We start from the raw sequence: 21,534 nt of genomic DNA, 5'->3' as shown, positions 1-21,534 counted from the left end.
AAAACAAAGACAACATATTAAAAAGCAGAGATATCATTTGGCAGACAAAGGCCCACATAGTCAAACCTATAGCTTTTTCAGTAGTCATGTATGGATATGAGAGTCGGACCATAAAGAAGGCTGAATGCTAAAGAATTAATGCTTTTGAACTGTGGTGTTGGGGAAGACTCTTGAGAGTCCCTTGGACTGCAAGGAGATCCAACCAGTCCATCCTAAAGGAAATCAGTCCTGAATATTTATTGGAAGGATTGATGCTGAAGCTGCAATACTTTGGTCACCTGACGTGAAGAGTTAATTCATTGAAAAAGACCCTGATGCTGGGAAAGATTGAGGGCAGGAGGAGAAGGGGACGACAGAGGATGGGATGGTTGAATGGCATCACTTATTCAATGGACATGAGTTTAGCAAACTCCAGGAGATATTGAAGAGAAACCTGGCATGTTGCCGTCCATGGCATCACAAACAGCTAGACAAGACTGAGCAACTGAAGAATGACTGGACACTTGTGGACAATGACACACAGATATCATACAAATTTTCAGTGTTTGTGGACAGATACTGAACAGTATGTATAAATAAGTCAACGGAGAATTTAAACTTATGGTACCACAGTATTTACATCAAATGTTATAGTAGGTATATGGGGACGAGGGCTTCCCAGGTGGCACAGTGGTTAAAGAAACCACCTGCTGATGCAAGAGACATAGGTTTAATCCTAGGGTTAAGAAGATCCCCTGGAGGAGGAAATGGCAACCCACTCCAGTATTCTTGCCTGAAACATTCCATGGACAGAGCCCCAGGGGCTACAGTCCATGCAAAGAGTCGGACATAACTGAGCCACTGAGCACATACACAAATACTCAGTTCAGTTCAGTCACTCAGTCGTGTCCGATTCTTTGCGACCCCATGAATCACAGCACACCAGGCCTCCCTGTCCATCACCAACTCCCGGAGTTCACTCAGACTTACGTCCATCGAGTCAGTGATGCCATCCAGCCATCTCATCCTCTGTCGTCCCCTTCTCCTCCTGCCCCCAAACCCTCCCAGCATCACAGTCTTTTCCAATGAGTCAACTCTTCGCATGAGGTGGCCAAAGTACTGGAGTTTCAGCTTCAGCATCATTCCTTCCAAAGAAATCCCAGGGCTGACCTCCTTCAGAATGGACTGGTTGGATCTCCTTGCAGTCCAAGGGACTCTCAAGAGTCTTCTCCAACACCACAGTTCAAAAGCATCAATTCTTCGGCACTCAGCTTTGTTCACAGTCCAACTCTCACATCCATACATGACCACTGGAAAAACCATAGCCTTGACTAGACAGAACTTTGTTGGCAAAGTAATGTCTCTGCTTTTGAATATGCTATCTAGGTTGGTCATAACTTTTCTTCCAAGGAGTAAGCGTCTTTTAATTTCATGGCTGCAGTCACCATCTGCAGTGATTTTGGAGCCCCCCAAAATAAAAGTCTGAACTGTTTCCCCATCTATTTCCCATGAAGTGATGGGACCAGATGCCATGATCTTAGTTTTCTGAATGTTGAGCTCTAAGCCAACTTTTTCACTCTCCCCTTTTACCTTCATCAAGAGGCTTTTTAGTTCCTCTTCACTTTCTGCCATAAGGGTGGTATCATCTGCATATCTGAGGTTATTGATATTTCTCCCGGCAATCTGGATTCCAGCTTGTGCTTTTTCCAGCCCAGCGTTTCTCATGATGTACTCTGCACATAAGTTAATTAAGCAGGGTGACAGTATACAGCCTTGATGTACTCCTGTTCCCATTTGCAAGCAGTCTGTTGTCCCATGTCCAGTTCTAACTGTTGCTTCCTGACCTGCATACAAATTTCTCAAGAGGCAGGTCAGGTGGTCTGGTATTCCCATCTCTTTCAGAATTTACTAAATTATTCCTAATCTAGATTTCTTAACTGTGCTACATGTTACTTTCATCCCCTACAAAGTAGACTGAACAAAATTACAGTTTCAAATTTAGAGTCATTAATTTCTATTTAAATGAAGTTCAAAATGTACTCTGTATTTGAGGTGGCACATTTATTGGCCAAGAAAAAGAAAATTCACAACATTTCTAGTTAGAAAAATAGTTGTTAAATAGAGGAAAACAACAGAATGGGAAAGACTAGACATCTCTTCAAGAAAATTAGAGATACCAAGGGAACATTTCATGCAAAGATGGGCTCGATAAAGGACAGAAATGGTATGGACCTAACAGAAGCAGGAGATATTAAGAAGAGGTGGCAAGAAGAGGTGTACAGAAGAACTGTACAAAAAAGAGCTTCACAAAAAAAAAAAAAAAGAGCTTCACAACCCAGATAATCACGATGGTGTGCTCACTCATCTAGAGCCAGACATCCTGGAATGTGAAGTCAAGTGGGCCTTAGGAAGTATCACTACAAACAAAGCTAGTGGAGGTGATGGAATTCCAGTTAAGCTATTTCAAATCCTGAAAGATGATGCTGTGAAAGTGCTGCACCCAATATGCCAGCAAATTTGGAAAACTCAGCAGTGGCCACAGGACTGGAAAAGGTCAGTTTTCATTCCAATCCCAAAGAAAGGCAACGCCAAAGAATGTTCAAACTACCACACAATTGCACTCATCTCACACTCTAGTAATGCTCAAAATTCTCCAAACCAGGCTTCAGCAGTACGTGAATCGTGAACTTCCAGATGTTCAAGTTGGTTTTAGAAAAGGCAGAGGAACCAGAGATCAAATTGCTAACAAATGCTGGATCATCAAAAAAGCAAGAGAGTTCCAGAAAAACATCTATTTCTGTTTTATGACTGAGTGGATCACAATAAACTGTGGAAAGTTCTTCAAGAGATGGGAATACCAGACCACCTGACCTGCCTCTTCAGAAACCTGTATGCAGGTCAGGAAGCAACAGTTAGAACCGGATATGGAACAACAGACTGGTTCCAAATAGGAAAAGGAGTACGGCAAGGCTGTATATTGTCACCCTGCTTATTTAACTTATATGCAGAGACATCATGAGAAATGCTGGACTGGAAGAAACACAAGCTGGAATCAAGACTGCCGGGAGAAATATCAAAAACCTCAGATATGCAGATGACACCACCCTTATATCAGAAAGTGAAGAGGAACTAAAAAGCCTCTTGATGAAAGTGAAAGTGGAGAGTGAAAAAGTTGGCTTAAAGCTCAACATTCAGAAAACGAAGATCAAGGCATCTGGTCCCATCAATTCATGGGAAATAGACGGGGAAACAGTGGAAATGGTGTCAAACTTTAGTTTTTTGGGCTCCAAAATCACTGCAGACGGTGACTGCAGCCATGAAATTAAAAGATGCTAAATCCTTGGAAGGAAAGTTATGACCAACCTAGATAGCATATTGAAGAGCAGAGACGTTACTTTGCCAACAAAGGTCCGTCTAGTCAAGGCTCTGGTTTTTCCAGTGGTCATGTATGGATGTGAGAGTTGGACTGTGAAGAAAGCTGAGCACCAAAGAATGGATGCTTTTGAACTGTGGTGTTGGAGAAGACTCTTGAGAGTTTCTTGGACTGCAAGGAGATCCAACCAGTCCATCCTAAAGGAGATCAGTCCTGGGTGTTCACTGGAAGGACTGATGCTGAACCTGAAACTGCAATACTTTGGCCACCTGATGTAAAGAGTTGACTCACTGGAAAAGAGTCTGATGCTGGGAGGGATTGGGGGCAGGAGAAGAAGGGGACAACAGAGGATGAGATGGCTGGATGGCATCACCTACTCCAACAAGAATTTAAGTGAACTCGGGGAGTTGGTGATGGACAGGGAGGCCTGGCGTGCTGTGATTCATGGGGTCGCAGAGTTGGCCACGACTAAGCGACTGAAGTGAAGTATCAATGGTATTCAAAAACTTTACAAAAACATGCTGTTGCTAGAAATCATGATTTAGTCTAATGCAGAACACATAGTAACACACAAAGCCACATGGGAATTATAAGGCATACAACCAAAACCAGGGAGAAAAACCGCTATCACTAATTTCAGGGAATGACAAAGCCTTTAAGAAAATTTCCTAGAGAAAATAATAGGTCTTTTCAGAAACACGGAAACCTATCTGTGAATACCACCTTGGTATTCTAATGGAAAGGCAAATCTAATTGTTTTTATAGTTCCTGAAAGTCATTTTCATCAGAGGAATACAAGTGTTTTAACCATATACATTTCACCCACTACTAGTATTTTATTTACGTATTTAAGAGTCTGAAAAACAATTTAGTAGGTATTTCAAGAAAAATGCTGCCAAAGAAGGGAAGTTTGAGTAGCCTTTAAAATCTTTCCCACGTGGCTATTTTTAAGTGCTTGGACTTCCCTGGGTCCAGTGGCTGAGAATCTGACTGCTCATGCAGGAGACATGGGTTCAATCCCTTGTCCAGGAAGATTCCACATGCTGTTGGGCAACTAAGTCCATGCGTCACATCTACCAAAGCCCATGCTCCCTAGAGCCTGTGCCCCACAAGAGAAGCCACTGCAGCGAGAGCCTATGCTCCCTAGAGCCTGTGCCCCACAAGAGAAGCCACTGCAGCGAGAAGCGCAGGCACGAGGGAGTAGCCCCTGCTAGCTGCAACTAGAGAAAGCCCATGCAGTGAAAAGCCAGTGCAACCAACCTACCAACCAACCAACAACTTGGAAAAACAAAAGAAAATTAAAAACATAAAATAAAATGCCCACATAGAGAAACTACTATTAAGTAACAGGAAAACACAGAAAGCAACAACAACAAAATCACTGTAATGCTCCCAAAAAGTCTGATTTAAAGGTTATTTTAGGGGTTTCCCTGGTGGTCCAGGGGCTAAGCATCTGCCTTATAATGTAGGGAACGCTGGTTTGATCCCTGATCCTGGAAGATCCCACATGCTGCAGGGCAACTAAGCCCATGCGCCCAGAGCCCGTACTCCACAGCAAGAGGAGCCACTGCAATGAGAACCCTATGCACTGCAACTAGAGAGTAGCCCCCTAGTCTCTGCAGCTATAGAAAGCCTGCACACAGAAATGAAGACCCAGTGCTGTCAAAAACAGAACAGAAAAAAAAATTGTTTTCAATAAATAGTATTTTAAATAGTATTTTTCTGCTTCCTGAGAACTTAATATGCTATGAAGAAATATAAGGGAAAAAATTATCATTATGTTCCTCTTTTATATCAAGTTAGGAACAGCTATTTCACAATTTGAATGTTTATTATTAACAAGGTGACATTTTAACGTATTTTAGATTGATGTACAAATTATTAAACGATTTGGACTTATTAGAGTTGTATACAATGCCAAGTTTCCATCCTAAATCATACTGTCCTTATGATGGAATAAATACAGCCGCCTTGGATATTTAACAGCCTTTTCTATCAAAGCACGAGTCCACAGTAAAAGGAAAACAGGACCAACTGTGCTCAGTGGTAGAAATCAAGAAAACCTTTTTAAAGCAACTTCTTTCCTTTGAAAAACAATGAAAATGAAACTGATATTAAACAAGCAAAGAGGAAAAGTGAATAAGAAACACAGGTAAAGAAGTTAGACTTCCTGATTCAAAGCGCATGAAAATATAAGTGTTAAAAAACAAATCAAAACATAGAAAATTAACAAGTTTATCAGAAAAACTGTGCTATTAGCTAAATTTCCAAAGAATCTCAAATCACAGTGATGGCACACAATAACTAGCAGTTTTTTTTTTTTTTTAAAGAACAAATTCCATTAATCTAATAGAGTCCTATAATAAAATGATCTACTTGAACAGAATTCACAATACATTTAGCAATCCTTCTTAACATCACATCATATGATAAACTAATAACCACAGGTCTAAGTCATATAGTTACAAGGGAAAATAGTTATCTATATTTGTAGGAATAGACATATACATACATAGATATTAAGTATTTGTTTATACTTAAAAAATTAGTGGCTTAATGTCTCTTCCTATGATCCTACAGGAGTAAGAAAACAATAAATAATAGCCTGATATACCAGTGAACCCAAAGAAAGTACTATACAAAACTGGTGTTAATACCTATCAATTACCCAGATAATTCAAAGTGAAGTTTTGTGCTGGTAATAGGTTCTGGGATACGGAGGATGAAGAGCTAACTGCTAGAAGTCTTCCCTCAGGAAATAAGGTAAATAAACTGCGATATAATTGTTCCAGTAGTATTTCCAGAAATTAGATATTTTTCTAGAACTTGTAGGGGGTAATCCTTGATGTCTTCACACAGAAGATACTACCCTAAGATAATAACAGGAAAAGAAAAACAACAAAAAACCCCACAGCATTCATTTTTAAGTTAAATGCATTATCTTTACTGTCAAAAAGTTTAAAATTATACATGAGATTTTCAGTTAAAGAAGATGCTCTTATATTAATTTTCAAAACTTTTGCAATAATTAAAAAGGAATCTAGTTGCTTACCTTGAATCATATAATACACACAACTAAGGAAATAATGAATTAGAACAGAGCTGGCATTTACAAAGAACAAGCAACTGTCCCTGTGGTGTGGACTTTCCCAAAATATCTCCCACATGGGCCTATCCTTGATGCCTGACATTCCTCTGCAGTTGGCGCCAGTTAAAAATGCAAATTAACCTATAGCACTCATCATAATTAAGGACACTGTATACTAGCTTTTTAGGTCTATAAATTCTTTACAAAATGATACATAGCTAGAACACCTTTGAAGAATATGAAACAGAATATTTTAAGAGAACTCAAAGAAATAGAGGCAAGAATAGTGATATGAATAGAAAGGTATGGTATGGGAAAGAGTATGTAAGACCAGGGTGTAACAGTTGGGTGAAAGAGAAAAGTATGCCAAAAAGAAGTGCAAGGTTGCTTAAAGAGGTCTGGGATTGGAAAATAAGGATAAACCTTCCCTACTCTACTCTGCATTATAATTTTTCTTTTATGATTAGACAGATTATTATAGAAATATGAGAACATAATGCATCTTAAAAACTGTATGCTATTAACTAAGATAAATAAGGTATTTATTAAAAAGTTTAACTTATGTTTGTATTTAAGAATTAAAATTTCCCTCAAAATAACTTTTACTGATTTATGTTTTAATTATAATTAATACATGATGATAGAAAATTTGAAAAATACTACAAAGTATATAGAAAGGTTAAAATCTTTAATTCCTTTATAATACCACTGTTAATATTTGGGACAGGGGAAGGATCTGACTTGAAGGTTTTATGGATGTGTGTAAAAAAAATTAAAAAATAAAAATTTATATAGTCTGTATCTTTTATATGATGGTCTTTTTCTACACTACTGAATATTTTGCCATTTTAAGGCAATGGGTTGAAAACTAGTAGTTTCTTAATGTTTGCTCTTCAGTGAACTATTTTGATTTTAAACCTAAGGAAAATCACCATTAAAACCTCCTTCTTTTGGAAAGGACATACTAAGCCTTAAACCCAATCCATATTGGTGCTTTGAATTAAAGAGTTTTAAAAGATTTTCAGGGCTTCTCTTATCTAACAGCATTTAATTGGGAAAGTAAATACTACTAAAACTGAAGTCAATGTAATCAACACTATAAAAGGAATACACAAATCACAGAACTCATTTTGTTTGAGTAAAATCCTGTTTGGCTCCAAATGCTATTAAAATCTGCACCCTCTTCCCCTATGAGGTTTCAAAGGTGGCTCAGTGGTAAAGAATCCGCCTACCAATTCCCGAGATACAGGTTTGATCCCTGGGTCAGGGAAGATCTGGAGGAAGAAATGGCATCCCACTCCAGTATTCCTGCCTGGAAAATTCCACGGACAGAGGAGCTGGCGGGCTATAGTCCATCGGGTCACAAAGAGTTGGGACACAATTGAGCACACATGTACATGCACGCTTGGCCTAGAAGCCAAATCAGGCCTTTGGCTTAATATAAGTCAGCTGGGCTTTAGAAAAGAAAAAAACATTTTTTTTTTTAAAGCTACAGTATCTTTTCCTGTTCCCTTCTTCAAAGATCAGGGATCCAAAGCATTTAACTGGCAAAGTAAATAATATTCAAATTGAGAAAAGTCAAAGTGCTGGATCTCAGTTTAACCAACACTACAAAAGTAATACCCAAACTACAGAACTCATACTGTGAGAGTAAAATCCCATTTGGCTGAACGCTATAACATCAAATGGAGTTTAGGAATTCTGCAGCCTCTTGGCCTAGGAGCCATATTAGGCTTTTTGGCTTAATATAATTCACCTGAGCATTACAATTTTTTTTTTTTTTTCTTTTAAAGCTATAGTATCTTTTCCTGTCCCATCCTTCAAAGATCAGGGACATGAGTGAGTAAATTAATTATTTGACTAAGGTCACCAATGGTGAGACTTCAGGGATATCTTTACCTCAATGACATTGTTTGGGAAAGAAGCAGTCATATCAGTCTCTTTGATGACTGATCTAGCAGTACAGGGAAGAAATGGAGAAGTAGCAGCAAAGTGACTGTGGCGAGGACAAAATGAGGACTCAGGGGAGATATCCAATCTATTTGGGCACTATACAAGGCATAGGTTGGACTAGAGATGTTAATTTTAGGGATAAAGGGGCCTTAAGGGAAGCAAGGTGAATGAAAGAGATGCTGAGGGATAAAAGATGGACAGAAGACATTGGTTAGCCATGGGGGATGAAGTCACAGCTGCTTTAGTATTCTAGGAACTTTGTATTACTTAATAGGAGCAAACAGTTTAAGATTGACGTAGCAGGATTCTGGGGTTTATTTACTTCATAAATGTTCATTTTCTGCTTAAAAATTAAAGTGCTATTTACAGTTCTTGTACAGATGAGAATGGGGTACCTGAGAGATTAAAAAGTAGCTCAAGGGTACATAGCTAGAAAATGGAGAAATCAACATTCAAAATCTAAGTCTCTGTCTGCAAAAACTATATGCCTTTTCTACAATACACTTTGACTTTAATTTCAGAATCTAGTTAGATACTTTTAACATTATAATTTTAAAAAGTAACCTACTTTCAGAGAAGCAAAGAGAAACCTCATAAGATAAGGAATCTACTGTGAGGGTGAAGAGACAGTTGTTAGCACTGAAAATATCTATACTAATTACAATTTAATTTCAGAAAAATAATATCAGTGTCTAAAATTTCAAAGCGTTTTTAGGAACAATCCAAAGAGTGCCAGTTTTTTCTTATGAAAAGTTTTCATTATTTTCCTCTCAAAGTGGATTTGGTATTAATGATTCACTAGACTAATTCATATGGGCTTTTCTCCTCCATCAAAAACAAAACAGTTTATTTCAAAGTAATTCTGGTATCAAGAAAGTAAGAAGTAAGTGAATTTAAAAGTCTCAGGAATATTCTACTTTTAAGCAGTAAGAGGCTTTAAAAGGTAAGAAATAGTACATAGTAAATTTTAGAGCACATATTTCCTATTAGCATATTTAAGGAGAGTCAAGTAACATACTGTTCTAATTTATATTTTTGAGAAAGAGTGTTGTTTTTTCAGAGCCTATATGGAATTACTGATTTTATTTTTAAAATGTTTCCCTGAAATAGTGTATTTAGAGTAATTAACCAGGCAAATACTGTCTAGTTAGTTATACTATTGGTTTTCTTAAAAACGTTTTTGGACATTAGTGGAAGTCTTCAGAGTTCTTAATCTCGACTATGAAAAAACCCACATCTGACCACGTTTTCAAAGACCGTTTTACATGATTTATGCTTTCTGCTTTAAGGAAGCAAGAAAATGTTAAATGATATAATTAAACCACAGTCAATAATGAAAAAGAAAATCTACTTAGAAAACAGATCTAAGAGCATATTTTGCATTACTGAAGGCTATCTTCAATATTCAAGTACTTAAAACATCCTAGTTCATTTAAATTAACACGGAGTTAACTTAGACATAATCAAGGTAACTCCCTTATAAAAATCCACCTAAACACCTGCAGGACGGGTTCGTCAAACTTGCCAAAAATGGGAACACCTTGTGCATCAATAGGTACTTCTAGGAAATGAGGCATAACATAATAACACAAGTCCCCAAAAGTTTATAAGACACAAGAGCCTGTCACACCTACACTGGAAATTAGGTTTAAATTTTCATTCCTTGTGTCTTAACGATAACTGTTCTGTTCTTTCTGGTATAGGATATTCATTCGTACAGAAGAGCTTGACGCTTCCAAAATCAAGTTTCATCTGATTTCCGGGTCAAATCTTGAAAGGAAGTACTCAAAACATAACAAGTTTTCTGTCAATATTTAATCAGAGAGGCTTTGGGGCGGGGGGTGCGGAATCTCAGGATAATCCCTTCGCCTTGGTCCCTGCCTTCAAACAGCTGAGATACCATAATCCCCAGAAACACAGCCCGCCCCAACCCCCGCCGTCTTTAGGGAGACGTGTGAGTGTGTATGTGCGTATTTCAAGGCCTACAGGAGCCGCAGAGAGACGTTCTTGAACCGTTTGAGATTTGTTTATAATTCTACCAGGAAGAAGGAAAAATAAATAAACGACGGCATTTGCCTTTTCATAGGAAGGTGGGCCTGGGGGAATTCCCAACCACCTGCACTGACGCTAAGTTATGGAAAAGCAGCCAAGAAGCCGGGACTCGGGGAGACGCGTCCCAGGCGGTTCTATGGAAACGAGAGACGCGAGTGGCCTAGCGCCTTCCCGGCAGTAGAACGAGCTGCGAAAACGGAAGGCATGGGAAGCCGCTCCAGCCGCCCGCACAAGCAGAGGCGCCGGGGGGCCCGTTGCCCGCCGCCGCACGACCCCACCGACGCGGGCAAGCCGCGGCCGCGGGAAGCGCCAGAGGCAAGTGCAGTCGCCGCTCCCCTGCCCCGGCGCCTTCCCACAGCCTCACATCTCGGACGCCGCCGAAACTTGAGGAGGAAACACCCCCACACGGTCAGGGTGAACACCGCGTCTTCAGGGCTGAGGCCCTTTACCTTCCCGGCCGGGGTTTCTGGGGCTGCTGCCTCCGCGGAGCGGCCCCTGACAGGCGGGACGAAGACTGCCGCTGCGGCACCAGTGGCTTCACGAATCCGGGCTCTGGGAAATAATTTCCCGCCGCGCGCTCCGCGGCTCCGGAAGCGATTGTGACACTTCCGGGTGGTTGTCAGTGACGCTCTCGAGCTGTCGTCAGGGTCTTCCAAGCAGGTTCCCCGGCTGGATCCGGACTCGCGGGCCAAGCTCCTGCTAGCACCGCGCCGAAGGTTGGGAGACTGGTGAGTTATTATTTTTTTCTGGGTTGCCTCCTGGACCTGGTATTTCCGTCCACCCGAGACTCCGTGCAGCATCTTGATCTGACCGAGAAGTTAAGCGGGAAAAGGTTGAACTCGGAGTCCCCATCCAACCCCGTTGGCTCTTGACCCTCTGTGCTGCAGGACAAGGCCTTGAGATTCCGACTTTACCATCTTCTCAGTTCACAGTTTCTGTCTCCAGCTCGGAACTCGACCTCGGGTCCCCAGGTGCCCCTGGGTAAGACAGAAGACACCGTCTACTGCGACCTCTTTTAGGAGAGTGTCTGTAGAGGTGGTCAAGGAGTGTTCACACTCTCCCACAGGCAGGGTGGTGGTCACCCTTGATTTTCGAGAGCTGCTTTACCATCTTTTTCCCGAGTATGGTTTCCTTCATCTTGGGGTGCAGTGCCGGGGAGACAAGCAGCTGGCTGAAGAGCTCACCTTTTCTATTTTTGGAAGTGGGATGAGGGGGTCGGGTTGGGGGTCGTTCCTGATTGAGAACTCAGCGATACCGCCGCGGTTTAAATAGGGTGAGAATGGTCTTTGTTCTATGAGCTAATTGAGATAGCAGAACAAGCTCAAAATTTCATGCGTGGGTTTTAGATACACATTTTTACCTTTTGGAAAGGAGTAGTCAGGAATAGATGTTCTTTCAGAAAGGAGTGCCTCTGCATTCTTCCAGGCTTCCTAATGAAACCTTCAGGAGAATTTTAGATGGGGGTCTGAGCAGAATTTGCTTCCGATGTAAAGGTAATGTGAGGAAATGTGCCCATGTAGTAGAAGATTTTAAAAATGTGATGAGAGAAGCTTTTTTTGGTGACTTCTCTTTCTTGAGTCATGCAGTTTGTTCAGGTAAGTAGTTTTCACTTACCACCTTTCACTGAAACAATCACGTGTTCCATAAGCAGCTGCTTGATTTTTTTTTTTTACCCCCAGTCAGTTCTACATAGAGTTCTAGCAATAACTACCATAAAGAAAAATGCAATATGTTCAATTCAAGGACCCTGATGCATCAGGCAAATGCTTTATTATCTTTTGAGAGTATGGAAGCATGTTATCTCCTAGTTGATCAACAATTCGAAATTTTGTAACCTCATTTGGTCCCAATTTTGTCATTTTTATTGAATCTTGTGGTTTTTCCTTATTTCTTCAGTTGCAAGGATTATAAATAATTTAAGAAAGGTACCTTGTTTTTATATAACAACTAGTTACCAGATAGGCAGTGTTTTGGGTTTTTTTTAAATCATTGCTCTTGATTTGTGACCTCTTTTCAAATTAATATAGCCAGCCACTAATGTTAGCCACAAATAGCTGCTATCTGCCAGGTACTTTACATTTATCATTTTATTTAAACTTTCTACAGTTCTACAAAGAGAATCGTATTATCCCCATTTTGCAAACATTTTATACTGAGACTCAGATGTTCTTACAAGTTATACAATTAAATGGCAGTTGAGATTTGAACCCAGTTTCAGGGAAACTCCAAGCTTGGGCTCTTTTTACTATGCTGTCTACTTCCTTTCATAAATGACAAAATCATTCTTTTCACTCTCCAGTAAAATTGGGTAGTATATCACATTCCAAAGTCAAATGGATAGCAAAACTTGAGTATAAGAGATTTAAGGAGTTAAGGAATCAATTCCTTAATGTGTTAAAGATTAAGGAATGTGTTAGGGATTTAAAGAATCCCTACAAAGAATTTTGACATATGAGTAATCCAAATTCTTTTTTTATTTATCCTTAGCCAGTTTTATCACCCTTACTCAAACAAATACAAGCAATCTAGAGACCATCAGTGTATTATTAGTGACTCTAAGACCAGAGTATCAGCTATCTGTTTAGTCAGCTTCTATTTGTGTGTGTATGTAGAAAGAGAGAAAATGAATAAATGAGCACAAATTCATAAAACTGAACTTTGTGATGCCCAGTAAGGAATTACTATCTACTAGCTCTTAGAAAACTATTCTTTTCCACTCATGTAACCCTGAAACAGACAATGATTAGCATATGTTATCAAGTGTGCTTAACTAAACCTGCCCTTTCCAATAGTCTACTGTATGTAAAGAAATAGAATAGTTTAGTTTTCAAGGAATTTACTAAAATCTAGTTGAAATGACCAGTACTAGAAATGATCTAGAACTTAATTCTAAAGAATAACTGGTTTTACAAAAAAACACAGGTATATGTGTACAGCTCATTTCAAACGCTAATGTCCATTACATCGTATTGACTTCTCTGTGAATAATATTTGCTTTGCACATCCCGCAGGTAGATCTCAGTGATTTTTTTTTCCCCGCCAAATTTCAGTGCTTATGAAGGTTGAGAGTTTATCTATTTTGTTTGTTTCATACTCAGCATCTGGTATGTACTATGGGCTCAATAGATGTTTATTGAATGAACTTTTTAAAAGTTATTTATCCACAGAGAAGTATTTGTACATGTATTTTTTTTTTAAAGGGACTTACCAGATAAATAAATGCACATTTAATCATTACTCACTTTGACCCTGGAATGTAATGTCCACTCCACAACCCATGCACAAAAGGCAATATGCTATCCTGCAAAGAAGAGTGGACAGTGAGGCAGGAGATGAGAGAATACCTAGTATTTGTTATTGCTTACTTTCTGCTGTGCAGTGTTACATTTAATTCTCACAGCACTGTAGGGCTTTATCACTCGTTTAAGATTGAGAAAATAAAGATTAGCTTTGTAAATCTTTGTAGGTTACACACAGTCATTAAGTGCCAGAGCTATGATTGGAACCAGTGCTGATTCCAAGGACCATAGTATTAACCACTTCACTATACTGCCTCCAACTGGATTTTAATCCTGGTTCATCTACTAACTAGGTCTAAACACAGGGAAATTTATCCCTCTGAGCATATCTCTCATCTATAAAGGTTGGATTAAATGATGTTTAAAGTCTTTTCTGGCTCAAAAATCCTCCCAAGTGTTATTCTAACATGCTAGAAAATTTTCTTGAGTGGAGTTTTACATATAATGAATGTAAATTTATTGTATTTTACATGTAAATGATGTAAATTACATCATTTAATCCAACCCTTATATGTTGGTAGATGTATAATTATGATTTTGGGCTTCCCTGGTGGCTCAGAGGTTAAAGCGTCTGCCTCCAATGCAGGAGACCTGGGTTCGATCCCTGGGTCGGGAAGATCCCCTGGAGAAGGAAATGGTAACCCACTCCAGTATTCTTGCCTGGAGAATCCCATGGACAGAGAAGCCTGGTAGGCTATAGTCCACGGGATCGCAAAGAGTTGGACACGACTGAGTGACTCCACTTTCAGAGTTCAGAATCTCAGGCATGTATTTGCTAGTTTATGACCCTGATAAGTCACTGATTCTTTGTGAGCTCAGTTTTTTTTTTTTTTAAACCTAACATAAAATGGATATAGAAGAATGCTTTCCAGGTTGAGGTAGCTTCAAACACCCTGCATGAGCCCGACACATGCTATTATTGTTCAGTCACTAAATCATGTCTGACTTTGTGATCCCTCAGACTGTAGCCCGCCAGGCTCCTCTGTCCATGGGATTTCCCAGGCAAGAATACTGGAGTGGGCTGCCGTTTCCTTCTCCAGTGGATCTTCCTGACCCAGGCAACAAACTTGTGTCTTCTGCATTGGCAGGTGGATTCTTTACCACTGAACCACCAGGGAAGCCCCACCTGACAGATCAGATCCGATCAGATCAGTCCCTCAGTCGTGTCTGACTCTTTGCGACCCCGTGAATCGCAGCACGCCAGGCCTCCCTGTCCATCACCAACTCCCGGAGTTCACTCAGACTCACGTCCATCGAGTCAGTGATGCCATCCAGCCATCTCATCCTCTGTCGTCCCCTTCTCCTCCTGCCCCCAAACCCTCCCAGCATCACAGTCTTTTCCAATGAGTCAACTCTTCGCATGAGGTGGCCAAAGTACTGGAGTTTCAGCTTCAGCATCATTCCTTCCAAAGAAATCCCAGGGCTGACCTCCTTCAGAATGGACTGGTTGGATCTCCTTGCAGTCCAAGGGACTCTCAAGAGTCTTCTCCAACACCACAGTTCAAAAGCATCAATTCTTCGGCGCTCAGCCTTCTTCACAGTCCAACTCTCACATCCATACATGACCACAGGAAAAACCATAGCCTTGACTAGATGAACCTTTGTTGGCAAAGTAATGTCTCTGCTTTTGAATATGCTATCTAGGTTGGTCATAACTTTCCTTCCAAGGAGTAAGCGTCTTTTAATTTCATGGCTGCAGTCAACATCTGCAGTGATTTTGGAGCCCAGAAAAATAAAGTCTGACACTGTTTCCACTGTTTCCCCATCTACTTCCCATGAAGTGGTGGGACCGGATGCCATGATCTTCGTTTTCTGAATTTTGAGCTTTAAGCCAACTTTTTCACTCTCCACTTTCACTTTCATCAAGAGGCTTTTGATTTCCTCTTCACTTTCTGCCATAAAGGTGGTGTCATCTGCATATCTGAGGTTATTGATATTTCTTCCGGCAATCTTGATTCCAGCTTGTGTTTCTTCCAGTCCAGTGTTTCTCATGATGTACTCTGCATGTAAGTTAAATAAACAGGGTGACAATATACAGCCTTGACGAACTCCTTTTCCTATTTGGAACCAGTCTGTTGTTCCATGTCCAGTTCTAACTGTTGCTTCCTGACCTGCATACAGATTTTTCAAGAGGCAGGTCAGGTGGTCTGGTATTCCCATCTCTTGAATTTTCCACAGTTGATTGTGATCCACACAGTCAAAGGCTTTGGCATAGTCAATAAAGCAGAAATAGGTGTTTTTCTGGAACTCTCTTGCTTTTTCCAAGATCCAACAGATGTTGGCAATTTGATCTCTGGTTCCTCTGACTTTTCTAAAGCCAGCTTGAACATCAGGAAGTTCACGGTTCACATATTGCTGAAGCCTGGCTTGGAGAATTTTGAGCATTACTTTACTAGCGTGTGAGATGAGTACAATTGTGCAGTAGTTTAAGCATTCTTTGGCATTGCCTTTCTTTGGGATTGGAATGAAAACTGACCTTTTCCAGTCCTGTGGCCACTGCTGAGTTTTCCAAATTTGCTGGCATATTGAGTGCAGCACTTTCACAGTATCATCTTTCAGGATTTGGAATCCTGACAGATAGTTGGCATTAAATATATATTGATTCTCTTCCCTTCTCCCCAGTCTTTTAAGGATAAAAGATTGGTGAATGTAAAAATACTTTATAGGTTAGCCAAAGGTGAAGAATCTTCAGTTGTAGTCCACTAAGAAAGAGCAAGTTATACCTACAAATGTCTATTGTATGACCAACAATTTACATACAATTATTGAACAACAAAAGGATGGGAAACACAGAAAGAAGTTTTGCTTTCAGTAGGACAGATGAGGAAAGATTTTATTTAAAAAGGTAATGCTGAGTTTGGGCCTTAAAGGATGACGATTTTGGCATTGGAGGATGCAAAGGTACCAGAAAAGATTAATGAGTACATATTAGATCTGTGGGATGGATTGAAGGCTAATGATAAAAGGTGAAAAAGCTGAGTTGAGTGCAAGCTGTGGGTAACTGTGGTCCTGTTAAAGATGTTAGACTTTCAACAATGAGCAATGGTTTTTGTGCATAACCAGGGTGGGGTGGAGGATGGGGTTAACATTTGATTTTTATGGAAATTATACCCATTTGTTATAGAAATGTAAGAGTGTAAGAGTATATAAATAAGCCCCCTCCCCCCAAAAAAAGAAAAATTGCACAATAATCCCATTCCAGACCCAGCCAAGCACCTACTTACTGAACACCAACTTCAGCCAAATCCCCTCCTGACTTGAGAGTACCTCTCTCCATCCTAGTGAAGAGTGAGCTGTGAGTGGCCACTCAGGTTGGCTCAGAGGTAGGAAAGGGCTCTGAGGAGTCACGTGTCCCAGTTCTGGGCCTCCACCTTAAGGGGCTCACATGGGGACTGGTCCACAGACACACAGTTCTGACTGGGTGAGGGTCTCTCTACAGGTGTATTGCTTTTAACGGTATGGATGCTGGCACTGGCACTCAGGTGTGATGGCAGCAGGCTTCTGGGAGTCGGGGAGAGAGGTACCATCTAGAGCTACAAGGTTTTCCCACCGCACTTTCCTGTATCCTCCCTGCCTCCTGTCCCTTCCTGATGTCTGTGGTGGTAGTTTAGTCGCTAAGTCATGTCCAACTATTGCGACCCCATGGATTATAGCCTTCCAGGCCCTTCTGTCCATGGAACTCTCCAGGCAAGAGTACTGGAGTGGGTTGCCATTCCCTTCTCCAGGGGATCTTCCCAACCCAGGAATCGAACCTAGGTCTCCTGCATGGCAGGTAGATTCTTTACCTACCGAGCTATGAATGAAGCCCAACCCCTTACCTGCCGGGGTCCTGCCCCGGCTGATCCAGGGTATTCGAAGCGGGGATGGCATCGGCGACCTATTTATTTAAATATTTTATCAAAGATATAAAAAGTAATAGGATGAGGATAGCTCAGTAGGAAAATTCAGTGGAGAAAAGAGGCTGAGTAGCTTGGTTTACGCGGGAGACCAATAAAACTTCAAGACAAGAAGTTTGCACCACTTACGTAGGCTGCAGGCGTCCTTCCGTTCTCCTGAAGGAGAGGAGACACTGAGGCCTCCCTGGTCGGATCTTAGAAGCCCAGGCATAATTAGTAAGCATGGCGGGTTCCGAGCTCCAGATGGAGACTCAACCAGAGTGAGAGAGAGAGCGACATGGGGAGACCAGTATTTCGAGAAACTGATTCCAATTCTTTATTTTCCATGGTCTACTTTTATACACTGAGATGTTATGCAAAAGTCACTCGGGGTCAGCAGTCCTGACTTTTATCAAAGTCAGGTGCTTCATACAAATGTATACAGAGGTCTTAGGGGTGTTACATCATCTTCTGGCCAGGGGGGCCTGCTGACAATTTATGACCCTCTCCTTGTGACAGCGGTCAACCAGGACACTTATTTCTCCAGGGGTGATTATTCTCAAAACAGACACCACCCAAATAAAGTTACATTCCTATAGGGTGACGGTGTAGTGGGTTTTAGTTAAGGAAAGAATTTACTTAGCCTAAGGTCTAACGTGATTAATATCAAAGGTTAATACTTATTTCTTCTATATATTCATTAATGTGTGTAAGGGCAGGGGATGTGGAGACTTAGCAACAAACATTGGCTCAACAAATGAAAAACCCTTCACCAATACAATTTCTAATCAGCCCATTATACTTATACTAATAGTTTTCTAACTTTTCTAAGGAACCTGTTTTTAGAAGGTTTAAAGCATCTCGTGCCTCTCACGGTTGGGAGGCTGTGAGCAATCACATGTGGCTGGACAAGCCTGTCAGGCAGGCTAGAGAACCTTCAGAGGAGTTTGTAGGTTAAAACACTCTTGTCACACCCAAGAGTTTTTATTGACTGGAGCTCTAGGTTAACTCCTTCTCCAAAAGAGGTGGTGGGGGACAGCCCCCTGTAAAGTCAGAGGTGTAGGTAAGAGCACAAAGTAGTAAAATAGGCAGGCTCTGGTTATGGGGGTAGATGCTCAAGGAGTTCCAGGGGGACTCCTGAGGCTCGATCCCGCCTTTGCGTATGTCGAGCCTCCTTCCTCATGACCTTTGTCACGGGCGGAGTACCTCACTCTGGCCCCCAACACTTACCCAACTTTAAGCCTGGGTTTCCCCATCTGAAGTCACAGGGTGGACTGGGTAGGGGGACCCTGGGCTTTTCTCTGCCCAGGAGGGGCTCTAGAACCCCTCAACCCTTCCCCCACTCCCCCTGATTCCCACCCATGGTGTGGTCATATTTGGATTTGCCTAGCTTTCCTGACCTGCCTAAGCCTGGGTCCCGCAAAATCACTCCTCTCTCCTCCATGTCCTTCCACAATGCCTTCTCTACAGAAACAGAAGACAAAAAAACAAAGCAGACAAAACCAACCATCTCCCTCCCAGGGTCTGAATACGGCTGAGTCGCTGCCTGGCTGCTCAACGTCCAAATCAGGGCACTACTGCTAGGCTATGTCCTTTTAAAGGAGGGTAAAACACCAGCCTTTGGTCATTAGAAGTGGTGAGTCTGCAGACTGCTGACTCACCTGATCAGGTGATTCTAGTTAAGGGAAGTTTTTGCGTGGTGAACTAAAGGGCTGCAGCTGAGTCCGGAAGTGAAAGCAAAAAATGAGCATAATTTGATTAAGTTATATTAAAAAGCCTCAGAAAGTGGGCAGAAAATGCTGCTTTCCAGCCTCAGCTGCTAATGTGTTATTGGAGGCAGGTTTTTGAAACAGTGCTTCAGCTATTTCCCGTAAATTTTGGTTAAAATACAAATAGATGAGAGGCAGCTCAAGAAATATCCTTAATTGCTAGTATTTAATCTATAACATATATTACACTTACACACAAACACTCATAAAGAGAGAATGAACATATATAGCTGTTTAAATCATTTGGGAGATTCTTTGCCGAATAAAGTTCTCAAGACAAGTTGTCTAAAACTAAAAAAGGACTCAATTGTCATTTGATTAGTTCAGCAGATCAGTATAATGTGAAACAGCTGAATTCAGAGAAGACCTGTGTGGGCTCAAACTTATGAACTTACACAAGACGATCTTGAAAGAGATACTTAAATTCTTTGGTCCCCAATTTCATCTGTAAAATGGTAGTTTCAACTGCATGGATTTATTAGGATTAAATGTGATAATGTGTGAAAGCACATAGAGCCATCAGAAAAATTTTTTTAGGAATCTGCCTACTTTTTGGTGTTATTTAATAAAATCTAATTGCTTTAAAATAAGGTCTGCAGCTCCGTGAAATTAAACAGACTTGAGTTCAAATCCCAACTCTGTCACTGGTTGCATCATGCTGGGAGTTACTTTTCTTCTGTCTTTGTTTCTTTATTGATAAAATGGGAACAGTAATAGTGTCTTAAAAGGGCTTTTGTGAAGACTAAATGAAATAATGATGTCTAGAGTTTAACATGGTGACAAGACAGGTGCTTTGTTTGCTTGGATTCCCAGAGAAGCAGATCCAAAGAAGGGAATAGATGTACAAGAGATGTGTGGGGGAAACTGCCTGTGAAGGATAAAGGAGAGGGAGCGAGAGGAGGAGAGAAGTACCTTCAGGCCTCAGTAGAGGTCTGACAACCTGTGCAAGAGACAGGGAGAGAAGCAAGGAGGGTGAGAAGAATCTCAGAGCTCCGCACTGTCCTAAAAAAGCTTCACCAGGTCATGGGGAATCCAAGAGCCAAAGTCATCCCTTAGAGGACTCCTGTGTCGCCCCAGTACTCAGTATGATTTAGTTACTAACAAAAATAATTCATCGTAGTCACGTGCTGTAACTGACTAGTGTGTTTAAATCTCAACTCTTTGAATTTTACTGCCTGTCCACACCTCCCTTGAGAAATACAGTCGCTGCTGCCAAACATTGACATTAACATTTGAGGCACATGTTCTTAGACTAACGACTCCTTATATCTTATAATACAGTTTTGTTCGCCAGAGAACCGTTGAGGAATCAATAGATCTGTTCCAAATTACAGCTGAAAAGAGTTAACATTAGCTAAGAAACTGATTTTTTGACGTCAGGTGATTAAACACAAACTGTCTGAATTTCTAAATTCAGATAGCCAATAAATGTAACAATCTTCAAGGGCTGATTAATGTTACTATCCATGGTGTGATATCGACCTAAATTTGAATGTTCATCTCCTTTCTTAGTGAAGGGAAGCAAAAAATATGTGACCCTAAAAAAGACCCCTTTGGCATTTGGAGTGTTTTGAGCCAAAGGCAATCGAGATCCAGCAGACTCAAGAAAAACTTTTACCTCTCCCTTAACTACCTAGAAGAATTTAGATAGGGAGCCTAGACTGAGCTAGGAGGTAGATGGGCTTCCCAGGGTCAAGCAGTTGGAGATTCGTCCACTGTGGACTGATACTTCAAGATTAGAATAGCAGGACAGTTGAGAGAGGAGGCTGAGCCCTGCCCGCACCACATATTCCTCATTCTGGAAGTGAGGAGACCTCCCCAGCTACACTCATGCAGAAGGGCTGCATATAGGTCGAAAGGGGAGTGATGCTAAGTGATGCCACTGCCTATGGGCCCTTTCAGTAGAATCCATCTTGACTAAGAGATGTGTATGCACAGATGGGAGGATCCTAAGATGTAGTAAGTACGGACTCTGAACCAGGCAAATCAAAGTGATTGGCCAAACAAAACCAGAATAAATGCCCAATAAAAGTAATCCAGGGCTTCCGTGGTGGTCTAGTGGTTAAGAATCCTCCTTGACATGTAGGGTACACAGGTTTGATCCTTGGTCCGGGAAGATCACACATGCCACAGAGCAGCTAAGCCC

General features: G+C 41.0%; 2 protein-coding genes across 14 annotated transcripts in view; one reads left to right on the top strand and one right to left on the bottom strand.

Annotated features, from left to right (window-relative positions):
• The window catches only part of SLF1 (SMC5-SMC6 complex localization factor 1), a 68,265-nt gene extending 57,237 nt beyond the window's left edge, over positions 1 to 11,028 (bottom strand). For 6 of the 8 annotated variants that reach the window (XR_011567402.1, XR_011567401.1, XM_070792132.1 and 3 more), the window contains exon 1: positions 10,895 to 11,027. The gene's annotated coding sequence lies outside the window, so the exon portion shown is untranslated. Of the gene's footprint in view, positions 1 to 10,894 lie in introns of all 8 variants that reach the window. The other 2 variants (XM_070792134.1, XM_070792133.1) reach the window with 2 other exon arrangements.
• Positions 11,029 to 11,035: 7 nt separating this feature from the next.
• The window catches only part of KIAA0825 (KIAA0825 ortholog), a 430,821-nt gene continuing 420,322 nt past the window's right edge, over positions 11,036 to 21,534 (top strand). For 4 of the 6 annotated variants that reach the window (XM_019965428.2, XM_019965430.2, XM_070792129.1 and 1 more), the window contains exon 1: positions 11,047 to 11,173. The gene's annotated coding sequence lies outside the window, so the exon portion shown is untranslated. Of the gene's footprint in view, positions 11,174 to 21,534 lie in introns of all 6 variants that reach the window. The other 2 variants (XM_070792128.1, XM_070792131.1) reach the window with 2 other exon arrangements.

The sequence above is a fragment of the Bos indicus genome, chromosome 7 (assembly GCF_029378745.1).
Source record: "Bos indicus isolate NIAB-ARS_2022 breed Sahiwal x Tharparkar chromosome 7, NIAB-ARS_B.indTharparkar_mat_pri_1.0, whole genome shotgun sequence".
Classification (NCBI taxonomy): domain Eukaryota; kingdom Metazoa; phylum Chordata; class Mammalia; order Artiodactyla; family Bovidae; genus Bos; species Bos indicus.
The sequence above is the reverse complement of the archived record's forward strand: the minus strand, read 5'-3'. Positions and strand labels throughout refer to the sequence as shown.